The sequence below is a fragment of the Gracilinanus agilis genome, chromosome 2, assembly GCF_016433145.1.
Source record: "Gracilinanus agilis isolate LMUSP501 chromosome 2, AgileGrace, whole genome shotgun sequence".
Classification (NCBI taxonomy): domain Eukaryota; kingdom Metazoa; phylum Chordata; class Mammalia; order Didelphimorphia; family Didelphidae; genus Gracilinanus; species Gracilinanus agilis.
The window spans coordinates 30203202-30215844 of NC_058131.1; positions in this window are offsets into that span (position 1 = coordinate 30203202).

Genomic DNA, 12643 nt, shown 5'->3' on the forward strand with positions numbered 1-12643 from the left:
TGGTTATGATATTGAATCTCAGAACTGAGGTGGAACCTCACTGACCATTTAGTCCAACTTTTCCTTGAATAAAAAAATTCCTAACATATCATAGTAACAAGTGGTCAGCCTGCCTTTGTTTGAAGGCTTGGGTGCCAGTAGGGAAGGAAAAGGACAACTCACCAAGGCATTTTTTCCTCATTTGGACAGCTCAAGGGTTAGAGAAAAGAAGGATCAGTATGGGCTGGTGTAGTTGGGGAAGACTTCCTGGAGGAGGTGGATCTTCTTTCAGGGATAACAGGGAACAGGGATAGCCCAGTTCAGGACATAAATGTCTTCCATAATACATATCCTTGCTTTTTTTGTTGTTTGCTTAACCTTTATTTTCCATCTTAGAATTAATTCCATGTATTATAAAAGTGAAATTTGGGAGATGCCATCTAAAAGTATATATATTTTCTATGGACACGTGGGAACTATCAAACTACATTTCCTGTGGTCCAATGGGTTTCTGTTTCCGGTTCTTTGGGCGTGGGGATGCCTACGTCACCACGCAGAGGAGAGTTTAAATCTCCCGGGGTGAGGAGGAACTCTCTCTCTTTTAGCTACCTGAGCGCATGGAGGTAACAATAATGGCTGGGGCGGCAGTTTTAAATTCTTACAAGCGCGTGGTCTAATGACTTTATCTATCAGCATGGCTTTAATTAAAATACTAATTTATATTATTATTTCATCCCTTATCATTATTTATCTTTATATATTGATTCTAGAGCAGAAGAGTGAAAAGAGCAGACAATGGAGGTTAAGTGACTTGCCCAGCATCCCACAGCTAGGGAGTGTCTGAGGCCAAATTTGAACCTAGAACCTCCTCTCTTTGGCCTGGTTCTCAGTCCACTGAGCCACCCAGCTGCCCCTGAAAGCCTTGCCTTCTTGAAGACGATAGAATCATTATTCTTTTTTTTTTTAAAACCTTACCTTCAGTCTTAGAATCAATACTGTGTATGGGTTCTAAAGCAGAAGGGTAGTAAGGGCTAGACAATGGAGGTCAAGTGACTTGCCCAGGGTCACACAGTGTCTGAGGCTGGATTTGAACCCAGGACCTCCAGTCTCTAGGCCTGGCTCTCAATCCACTGAGCCACCCAGCTGCCATCTAGGATCATTATTCTAGGGGACCAACAAGGAAGCAAGGAATGATACAACCCTGTCCCCACCACCACCTGATGGACTCAGTGTGCATAATGAGATATATTATTTTGGACAGAGCCAATGTGGGGTTTTCTTGCTTGATTATGCATATTTTTATAAGCATTTTCTTTTTCTTTTCCTTTTCCCACCCCAGTGAATGAATTTTACTAATTGAAAACATAAACAAATCTATATGATGGAGTTGTGTATTGATCCAACCATTGTGGAAATTGTAATTGGAAAACAGTTTGGAACTATATTCAATGTAAAGGGGGATTATTTAAAGATCATAGTTCTTATGAGAATATGCAGAATGTTCCCCAAGGAGGCCATATGGTACAATGGATAGAGCACCAAGTCTGGAGTTGGGAAGACTTGAGTTTTAAATCCAGCCTCAGACACTTAGTATCTGTGTGACCTGGGGCCAGTCATTTAACCTTTTTGCTTCAGTTTTCTCATCTATGAAATGAGCCTGCCTTCCTTCTTCTTCTCCTTGCTTCCTTCCTTCCTTCTTACTGGTTCTTGTCTACTAACCATGTGATTAAGAGGAGCCTCTGATTGGCAATGGCTTATTTTGCTTGGTGATCTCATTAGTTCCCATGGATTCAATTGTTGTTTCTAAAATGATGATCCTCAAATCTGTGTATCTAACCCTAAACTCTCTCCTGCTCTCCAATTTCATCTTTCTAACTGCTTATTGGATATCTTAAACTGAATGTCCCATAGACATGCTAAACACAGTTAACCCCATTGCTCTTTCCAAAGTTGTCAGTGATTTCTTTTTTAAATTAAAAACATGAATTATTTATTTTGTAACATTCTTTAATTTTTTTTTGTTTCAGGTACTCTTCTTCCCTCCAGCCCCTCCCTCACTCATTGAAAAAACAAACAATATAACAAATATTCATGTGAAGTCATTCATTACCTATCTCCATATTAGCTATATCACAAAAAGGCAAGAAAAATAAAGTTAAAAAATTGTACTTCCATATGTCCATTGAACATCTCAAGCTATAAGTTTCATAGACATCTAAGTTCAATAGGTCCAAAATTGAACTCATTATCTTTTCCTCAAAACCTTCTTCTCTTCCTAATTTGTCAAAGATTGAATTAACTACCACCCTTCTCCCAGTTACCCAGTTTAGTGACCTCTGGGTCATCCTGGAAGTCACCCTCTGTCTGTCTGTCTCTCCCTCTCCCTCTGTTTTTCTCTCTCTCCCTCTCTTCTCCTCTTCTTCTCTTTTCTTCTCTTTTCTTCTCTTCTCTTCTCTCTCCCCCCTCCCTCTTCCCTTCCCGCCCCCTTCTCTCTTTCTCTCTTTCTCCCTCTCCCTCTCTCTTTCTCTCTCCCTTCCTTCTGTCTCCCCATATCCAATCACTTGCCAACTCATGTTGTTTCTATGTTCATAATACCTTTTTTTTAATCCCTCACCTTCCATCTTAAAATCAACACTAAGTATTGATTCTAAGGCAGAAGAGTGGTAAGGGCTAGACAATGGGAGTTAAGTGACTTGCCCAGGGTCACACAGCTAGGAAGTTTCTGAGACCAGATTTGAGCCCAGGACCTCCAATCTCTGGGCCTGCCTCTCTCTCTCTCTCTCTCTCTCTCTCTCTCTCTCTCTCTCTCCTGAGCTATCCAACTATCTTTATAAGCCCTTATTCTCACTGCCACTGCCACCTCCATGATTCAGAAGATCATGACTTCATTCTTGGACTGAATATCCTTCTGCTTGGTCTCCCTGCCTCAGATCCCTCTGGCCCAGATATGAAACTGACATTCCCAAATGGAAATTCTGACTATGCTGTGCCTTTCCTGATCACCTTTAATCAATCAGGTTCTGTGGCTCCCAGGATCAAACAGAAAAACCTCCATATGGCTTATACGAGCTTCTACAAACTGGTCCCCTCCCACCTTTACATTCTTCTTACCTATTACTCATTCCCTTCTACCTTGGAATCCAGACACACTACTTCCTTGCTGTTCCTTGCATAAGACACTCCATCTCTTGGCTCTGGGCATTTTTACTGGCTGTTGCCCACACTTGGAATTCTTTCCCTCCTCGCCTCTCCTCACCTTACCTTCTGGCTTCCCTGGCTTCTGTCAAAAGTCAGCTAAATCCCTACCTCCTTCAAAGTTTCTTTTGGTCCCCTCCTTTCTAGTGCTTTTCACTGCTGAAAATTTCCAATTTAGTGTGTCTGTGGCTTATTTGTGTATAATCATTTACGTATTGTCTCCCTCTTTGGATTGTGAATCCCTCAAGAGAAGGGATTACATTCAGGCTTTCTTTGTATCCACTGTTCTTAGCACAGTGCCTGGTACATAGCAGGTGCTTCATAAATACTAACTGATGCAGAGTGAAGTGGGAAGAACCCAAATAACACTGATAAAAAGGGACCTCAATACTGTAAAGGAAAAGAATTGGAATGGCTCAAGAATGACTGTGATCAATGACCAGACACTGCTCCAGAACACTGGATTCATGTTTCCCATCTCTTGGCTAAGAGATAATAGACAAGGCAGCCAGGTAGCACGGTAGATAGATACCAGATCTAGAGTCAAGGAGAACTTGGGGTTCAAATGTGGTTTCAGGCACTTCCTAGCTGTGTGACCCTGGAGGTCCTTCCCCCTTTTAAAAAATCTCTCCAGGATACAGACATAGTAGTGGTATTACTGAATCAAAAGGTATGTATTGTTTTACAGCCTTCTGGGCATAATTCCAAACTGCCCTCCAGAATGGTTGGATCAGTTGACAGCTCCACCAGCAATGTATTAGTGTCCAAATTTTGCCACATCCCTTCCAACATTTATCATTTTCCTTTGCTTTCATATTGGCCAATCTGATAGGTATGACATGGTACCTCAAAGTTGTTTTAATTTGCATTTCTCTAATCTGGAGGAACTTAGGACATTTTAATATGTTTATTGATAGTGTTAATTTCTTCATCTGTAAACTGAGGCCTAGAGAAATGAAGTGACTTACCTGAGTCACATCTTGGAAATGGTAGAGCCAGAATTTGGGCTAAGCAACAGGAAACAGAAGGTGGAGGTCCAGGTCCTGGTCTCTGGTTGTCAGACAGAGAGTTTTAGCAGCTGGCATGGCCTCAGATTTGGCACTGGCCAAGATAGAAAGGAGAGGTGCTAAGCAGCCTTGAAATAAAAGGATCTCAGACCTTGGAACAGAGTTGTAGGGGTGAGGACAGTGTAGGACCGATTTCACTCCAGCCCAATCCTTCCAGCCCCTCTTTGCCCCAGATCTGGTCAATAAAGGGCCTGGGGATGACCAAGTGGTCCCTAGGGAAAAGAGCTTCCTCTTAGACCATGGAGACCCTCCCCTAGCAGGAGGAGGGGTCCCTCCCTAGGAAACCTGGTCTCCAGGCTGCAAGCCAGGCTTGTTAGGCTAACAAGAAGCTCTCACCCCCTTAATGAGAAATCATGGGTGTATCCCACCTGGGGAACAATTGACTAATTAAAGGCTGAAAAGGCGGATTTCTTGCATTGCTGGGAAGGTAGAACAGGAATAAGGAGAGCAGAGGGAGGGTGGAGGAGGACATTGAGCTCAAAGGCTGTAAAGAAGGGGGGAGCAGGGCTGCCACTGAAAGCAATGGGACCCTGGTGGGTCCTCTTCTGGAATCGGGCAAAGGAGCAGCCTTGGACCCCTAGTCTGGCTTCCTGGAGAGAAGGTCTGTTGGGTGTAGGAAAACAGCCTTGAAAGGAAAAGCATGTCCAGATGTTTCTGCCAGGTCTGTGTCAGCTTTCCTTTTCTGAGGAGGGAGGACACAGAGAAGGGAAATGGTGTCTGGGTGTCTGAGCTAAAAGCAGCGGCTCTTATTTTTCAGTCCAGTGACTTCTAGAGGATTTCTTTCAACTTCTGCTCAGCCTCCCATCTTACCCCCCCACACACACACACCTCCTTGCAATAGTCCTTATTCTTCAGTATTCAAGGATTCTCAATTGTATTGGTATAGCCCATCCTCCCACTGAGATACAGTCTGATCCCTCCAAGCCTCAGACAACAGTCTTTGAGACTGGTAGTGACAGAAAAACTGTCATCACCCAGTAACCCATCTTTTAGTGATGCATTGATGTGATTTGAGGGAGACCGGCACGTCAAACATTCTATTGGCCAACTCTATTTAAGAATAATAATTCATTTCTATAATGCTTTAAATCTTCCAAAGCCTGTTACTCACAAGAAAACTCTGAGGTATATAATATAGTTGTTATTCAGATTTTTAAAATTGTGTCCAATTCTGCATGACCCCATTTAGGGTTTTCTTGGCAAAGACCCTGGAGTGGTTTGCCGTTTCCTTCTCTAGATCATTTTACAGGTGAGGAAATTGAGGGAAATAGGGCTAAGTGACTTGTCCAGGGTCACATAGTAAGTGTCTGAGGCCAGATTTGAACTCAGGAATATGAGTCTACTCCAGGTTTGGCACTCTATCCACTTCACCACCCAGTTGCCTTAAGTTAGATAGTAGGAATGTTATTAGCCCCGTTTATAGATGGGGAAATTGAGGCTCTAAGTTTTGAATCCAATTGCTCATGGTCAAACAGCAAAGAAGTACTGAAGATGCAATTTGAACCCAGGTGTCTGGACTTCAAGTCTTTCTATTATACCAGATTACTGTTCCAGTAAATTTTTCCTGGAGTTGAATCACAATCTGCTTCTTTGTCATTTCTACGTGTTAGCTCCAGCTCGGTCTTTGAGACCCTGCAGAATAAATCTACTTTTCAAATATTTGAAAGGTGTTGTCATGGTGATAGAGTGGGAGGAGATGGAGCTTTGAAGGTGGAGGTCCTGGGTTTGAATCCCACCCCTCATGCCCTGGGCTAAGTCATTTTATCTGGTCTCAGATTTCCCTAATCTTAGAAACAAGGGACATAAACTAAATGCTCTGTCTCTAAGTCTTGAATCAAAGACCTTTGTAGCGAGTTCAAGTCGGATCAAAATAGGGGACTAGGAGAGGAATGAAGATCCAGAAGCATTGGGGCTGTTAGCTCTGACTCCATGAAACTAAAACAGAATCAATGAATCCTCGCCCATAGGAGAAGCGATTCTCTCCCTTTCTCTGTCTTCTAATCCTCAAAGCAGAATTCCAGAAGCCTGGATTGTCTCAAAAATGCCTTCTCCTCGGAGGGCTTCTTCTTGTCCACAGGCTGGCCTCTCTGAGGCATTGACAGTACTGTTAGCTCTCTGTCGAGATGCTCAGGCTGCTTCCAAACGGCCAGTCTTGGGGCTCCCTCATGGATGAGGGGCCGTTTGCACAGGACCTTCTTCTCCAGGGAAGCAGCCTTACATTGGCGAAGGTCTGACTAGGAAGGACTGAGGACTGTGGCCTCCATCTTCCCCTTGGCTCGGGTCAGAGCAGGCCCTCGCTCCCCGGCCCCCTAGAGAAGGCTGTGCTCCAAGACATGGCAGGATATGGCCCTCGATGAGTGTGTCAGGCTTTCTTCTAGAGCAATATGGAACGGCTTAATGCAAAGCTGTTTCCAGCCAGAGCGCTTGGGCTGTTGCCATCCATATGACGGAGGGATCCTCGCTGCAGAGGGGGAGGAGGGGGGAGGCCCTCCGCCCCCCAACTCATTCCATTGCCTTCGCTCATTCCCCTTCTCTCTGCCTCTTCCCCCCTCCCCCAGCCTTGAAGGAGGATTTAAGAAGCTACGGCCCTGCGTCTCCAGGAGCCTCCTTTCTGGCAGCAGAGGAGCCCTTTCCTGGGGGCTCTGCCTGCTGTCTCTTCCGTACATTCAGAATTATTAGTGGCAATGTGCACGCGTGCATGCATGTGTGTATCTATTTGTGTGTGTGTGAAGCTATAAGAGACCTTATTTTCCAGCAGTGTTAAAGTGGAGAGAGCATGGAAGCTAGGAAGCCTTGAATTCAAATCCTACTTCAGATACTTAAAGCAGTGTGACCCTGGGCAAATCACTTAACCTGACTCAACCTCAGGTTGATTCCACAGCCCTCGCTCAAAACTCTTTCATCTTCTTTGTTCTTTCTCTGGCTACTCCCTTGGCTGCTCTGATTCTGAGCACTCTCTGGGTTCTTCCTCGGACCTCTCCCACTTTTGCTTGCTGGTCCTCTTTTCTCAATGGCTTCTTTTCCTCTCCTAATCTCCTGGATGTTCCCAGAACATTCTCAGTTTCTTCATCTGTAAAATGGAGATAATAAGAACACCTACTTCCCAGATTGCTTTGAGGATGAAATGAGATAATATTTGTAAAGTGTGTTGCAAATCTTAAAGGGTTAAACAGATACTAGATCTTATTAATTAGTTTAATGCTTTATTAATTCTTTAATTATAAATTAGTCTCAATTCTTTCTGCATCTTTTCAGTTGAATTCTTAGTTTCTCTTTTCTTCCTCCTTCCTTCCTTCCTTTCTTCCTTTTTTCTATTTTTCTATTTTATTTTTCCTTTTTTCCAAGACAGAAGGTAGGGTTTAAAGAAATGTGAACATGCTTGTGTTTATTGTTAGAGGAACTACGGAGCCTCTGGGCTGGAAGTGGCCTGAGGATGCTCTAATGCCACCCTCTTGTTTTACAGAGGACAGTCCTGAGCTCCTGGCAGAGGCAGCTTTGCCCCTGATCACTCAACAACAGAGCCAGGTCTAGAGTGTATCTATGGTTTTGTGCATATGTGCGTACATATATATCTTGGAAAAAGCCAGAGCCCGCTCCTGGGAGTGCCTGGGGATGTCCAGCAGGCACCTGAAGACGCCTCTGAGGGGAAAAATCTAAACTGGGACTGAGGTGGAAGCCATTAGGTGGGCAAGAGCTGGGCTTGTCAAGGGAAGAGGTACATAAAAGCAGCAAGGGAAGAATCTTGGGGAAGTTCTGGGAACATCCGGGAGATTAGGAGAGGAAAAGAAGCCATTGAGAAAAGAGGACCAGCAAGGAAAAGTGGGAGAGGTCAGAGGGAGAACCCGGAGAGTGCTCAGAATCAGAGCAGCCAAGGGAGTAGCCAGAGAAAGAACAAAGAAGATGAAAGAGTTTTGAGCGAGGGCTGGTGAATCTATTGACTACTCCATTCCCTCATCATCTCATGCCTGGACTACTCCAGTGGCGGTACTGCTGGCGGGTCCGCCTGCCTCAAGTCACTTCCCCCTCTAATGCATCTTCCATTATGCCACTGAAGTGATTTTCCCAAGCAGCAGATTGGATCATGCCAGCCCCTACTCTTTAAACCGCACTGGCTCCCTGTTACCTCTCCAAAATGCTTCCTTTGGCATTCAGTGCTCTTTTACTTTTCCGGTACGCTTTCACCTCGCTTCCCAACACTTTCTCTTTGATCCAGTTACATTAAAGGCTGGCTGTTCCATGAACCAGACAGTCTTGGCTCCAGGCGTTTTCTCTGACGGTCCTCCATGCCTGGAGCATCCTCCTCCACTCCGACTACTGACCTCCTTGGCTTCCTAGAAATCGAAACTAAAATCCTGCTTTCTGCTGGGGAGAAAGCCCAGGTCCCACCTGGAGGAAATGGGCGGAAGGCTTTGGGAAAGTGGAAGACCAGGCACTTCCAACAATTGAACTGGGTTGCCTGGGGCACGGGGGAAGAGACCGGGAACTGGGCTTGGGGAGGGGGAGCTCTGAGCTAAGAGGACCAAGCAGCAAAGGGATTTTGTTTAATTCCAGGACACACTCATTAGGCTAAGAGATTCTTTAGGGGAAGGGATCTTCAAAGAGGAGGGGGAGGGGACCGATAACGAGGGGGAAAGTGCCGAAGGAGAGCTAAACAGCTGGAAGGCAAATTTGCATGACAAAATGTGAGCCGTAGCACCTCCGAGTACAGCCGAGGAAAGAAAGGAGCCTTCAAACTAGATGAAGTTAGCCATGTAAATTGGAGATAGGAACTGCACCCGGGATTTCCCTGGTTCTAGGGAACTTCCTAGAAATAGGACAGCTTTTTTTCCCCTCCTAGAATCATTAGGGCTAGACAATGGGTATTAAGTGGGCACTTATTAATTTATTAAATGGATATTAAGTGGGTACTTATTAAGTGGGTATTAAGTAGGTACTTGTTAATTTATTAAATGGATATTAAGTGGGTACTTATTAAGTGGGTATTAAGTAGGTACTTATTAATTTATTAAATGGATATTAAGTGGGTACTTAAGTGGGTATGAAGTGGGTACTTATTAATTTATTAAATGGGTATGAAGTAGGTACTTATTAAGTGGGTATTAGGTGGATACTTATTAATTTATTAAATGGGTATTAAGTGGGTACTTATTAAGTGGGTATTAGGTAGGTACTTATTAATTTATTAAATGGGTATTAAGTGGGTACTTATTAAGTGGGTATTAGGTGGGTACTTATTAAGTGGGTATTAGGTGGGTACTTATTAAATGGGTATTAAGTGACTTTCCTTGGGCACACAGCTAAGAAGTGCCTGAGGCTAGATTTGAACCCAGCACTCTCTAGTCTCTAGGCCTGGCTCTCAACTCACCGAGCCACCCACAAGTGGGATCTACTTTTTGCAATTTACAGTCCAGTGCTTAGATCAATGGTTCTTAAACTTTGGGTCTTTAAACTGTTAAAATGATGGCAGTCCCCACCTCCCACCCCCAGCTTTGCTTTATGTAGGTCATGTCTAATGATATTTACTGTATCAGCAATTTAAATCTTGGGGTTCTAATGAAAAGAGTTTTGACCCTTTGAAAGGGCCTCGGGGACACTTTGGGGGTTCTGGAACTACACTTTGAGAGCTAGTGGTCTAGAACACTGGCAAGGCAACAGCAAGGATAAGGCAGAGGAGAGGAGAGGCAGTTCTCTTGGCTTCTAAGTCAGCTCTCTATGCAGGAACCCAGGCTTCCTCCCTACAAATGTGAGCTAGTGGAAAGGACAAGAACCATCCTTGAGAGAGTGTTTGCGTGTCATGTATCCCACATGCCATAGCGCCACTCATTTGATCCTCCCAGACGCCCAGCTGAGGCTGCTCCTGTGGCACATCCATTTTCACTTAGGAGTTTAAGTGACTTGCCCCAGGGAAGTGGCCGGGGGATGGGGACACCTGAATTTTTGTGTGGGTTCGGCCACTCAGACAGGCTGTCTGTTCTCAGACAGACCTCTCTGGGCCCTACTTTCTTCATCCACTAAAGAAGTCTAATTACACTCGAATTCCGAGTTTGGCAAAAAAAACGAGGTAAGTGGCTGAGGACATTTAGTCGGGGTAAGGGAAGGAGGAGGTGGTGGTGGCAGTTGGTGGTAGTGGTGGTGGGAAGGGGGTTGGCTATGCACAAGAGTTGGAAGAATTGTCAGCTGGGGTTAAACTGCCCAGAGGGAAGAACATGGAGCAGTGAAGGAAAGTTCTAGAAGGCTCAACAACAACAAAAAGAACTTTTATATGAATTCACAAGGCCCAGCAATTCCCCAACACTAGAAGGGGCTGCCCCCCCCCTCCCCAGGCAGCCATTCCTATGGTCTTAGAGCCAAGGCTGGGCAAGCACTTGGCAGGGATGTTAAGGTCAGTCCCTGTTTCAGTTTGGGGGCCCAGGTGACCTGGGTGGTGCCTTGTAGTCCCAAAGACTCTGAGACCCAAGAATCATTCTAGAGAGTAATAAGAGTCATTGCTTACATTGATATAAGGCTTTGAAAGTGTTTTCTTTCCAGCCCCTTAGGATATAGAATAAAACCAGAAGAAACCCAGAAACAGACTACTTGACTCTCAGTTCCTTAGAGATGAGATAGGCATCTGCTTTGAGCTAAATTGTGGGGGGGGGGGGGTGGGGGGGAGGGGGGGCAGCTGGGTGGCTCAGTGGATTGAGAGCCAGGCCTAGAGATGAGAGGTCCTGGGTTCAAATCTGACCTCAGACACTTCCCAGCTGTGTGACCCTGGGCAAGTCACTTGACCCCCATTGCCTACCCTTACCATTTTTCTGCCTTGGAGCCAAATACAGTATTGATTCCAAGATGGAAGGTAAAGGTTAAAAAAAAAAAGAAAAAGAAAAGAAAACAGGGGGCTTGAAGGCAGCTATTGTTTGGGACCAGACCATCCACACCTTTGCATTCAGACTTCTCTAGCCACATCTAGTAAACCCAGAGACAGCCCAAACCCTTCAGGGACTGAAAAGTACCTCTCCTCACCCTCTTCTCCTGGATAAGCAGCTCTTCAAGACTCTGCATGATCCTCCTCCAGAGAGGTTGGAGCCAAAGGGTAAAGAGTGGAAGCATAAGGGCTGTTTTCTGGGAAATGATGAAAATTTGAGAGAGGAAAGGACTGGGCCTGCGACTGTTGGCTCAGTGATGGATGAGTCAAGAAATGAAAAAGAGGAGTGGGAAAGACAGTACAGAGAAAGATGGAGGGAGAAAGAGGAAGAAGAAACAGTGGAAGAGGAAGACAGTGAGAAGAGAAGAGAGGGAGAGAAAAGGGAAAGAGAAGAAGGAGATAAGAGGGGGGGAAAGAAGGAGGAGGAAGAGGTGAGGTAAAAAGGGAGAGGTAAAAGGGGAATGATCAAAATCAAGAGAGTTTCATTCACCAAAAGATGCTGACATACCTGCACTGTGCAGAGTGCAGTAGAGGGTCCAGTGGGTCTCCTCCAGGAAGAAAGACCAACAGCCCTCTCCTCTCTCTCTCTCCCTTTCCTTTATCTCCCTCTCTGCCTCTTTGTCTCGGTTTGTCTCTGACTCTTGTCTGTCTCTCTTGACTAGGGGTTTTTCACCTTTTTTGTGGCATTGATACCTTGGACAGTTTCCTGAATCTTGTGAACTCTTCAGAAGAAAGTTTAAATGCCTTAAATAAAAATATATAACATTATAAGGGAAACAATTATCTTGAAATGCAATATCCTGACAGATTACACACACTCTCTGTCTCTCTCTCTGTCTCTCTGTCTCTGACTCTCTCTCTCTGACTCTCTGTCTGTCTCTGTCTCTGTCTCTGTCTTTGCCTTTCTGTCTGTCTCTCTCTGTCTCTCTCTCTCTGACTCTCTCTCTGACTCCCTGTCTCTCTCGTTAAGAACTCCTGTCTTGGGTAGACTGCGGTGGGGAGCTGGAGCTGACCCGCTCAGAGGAAGCCCCTTCTTTTCTCCTGCAGGGTCCAGGGCTTCTCCTTCCTTCCCTCCCTCCCCTCCCAGCCCCTGCCCGCAGAAGGGGCTGGGGCTGGAGCGGAGCTGCCGCGCGGGGGCATTTCAGCGCAGTCGAGTGGAAAATAGACTTTAAACCTTCATTGTGGCAGAGCTGAGGGCACCGCGGGCTCCCGGGGGCGAACACAGCTCCCTGGAGCCCAGTCGGGGACACACGCAAGAGCTGGCCTGGACTCTTAGGGGTGGCAGGGGGACGGACCTGTGGGAGGGTGGCGCTGCCCAGGCAGGGAACCGTGCTGGAGGGGGGAGCTGACCCTCGGCTGGCGCCCGAACATCCCGACTCCTGCTGCCCCCACGGGACCCTCCTCCCTTCCTCACCCCCCTCCATTATCTAGTAATTCCACATCTGCCCGCCCCCTCCCCCCCCCCCCCGGGCCTCTTCCTCCCCTGGGTCTGGTCGGG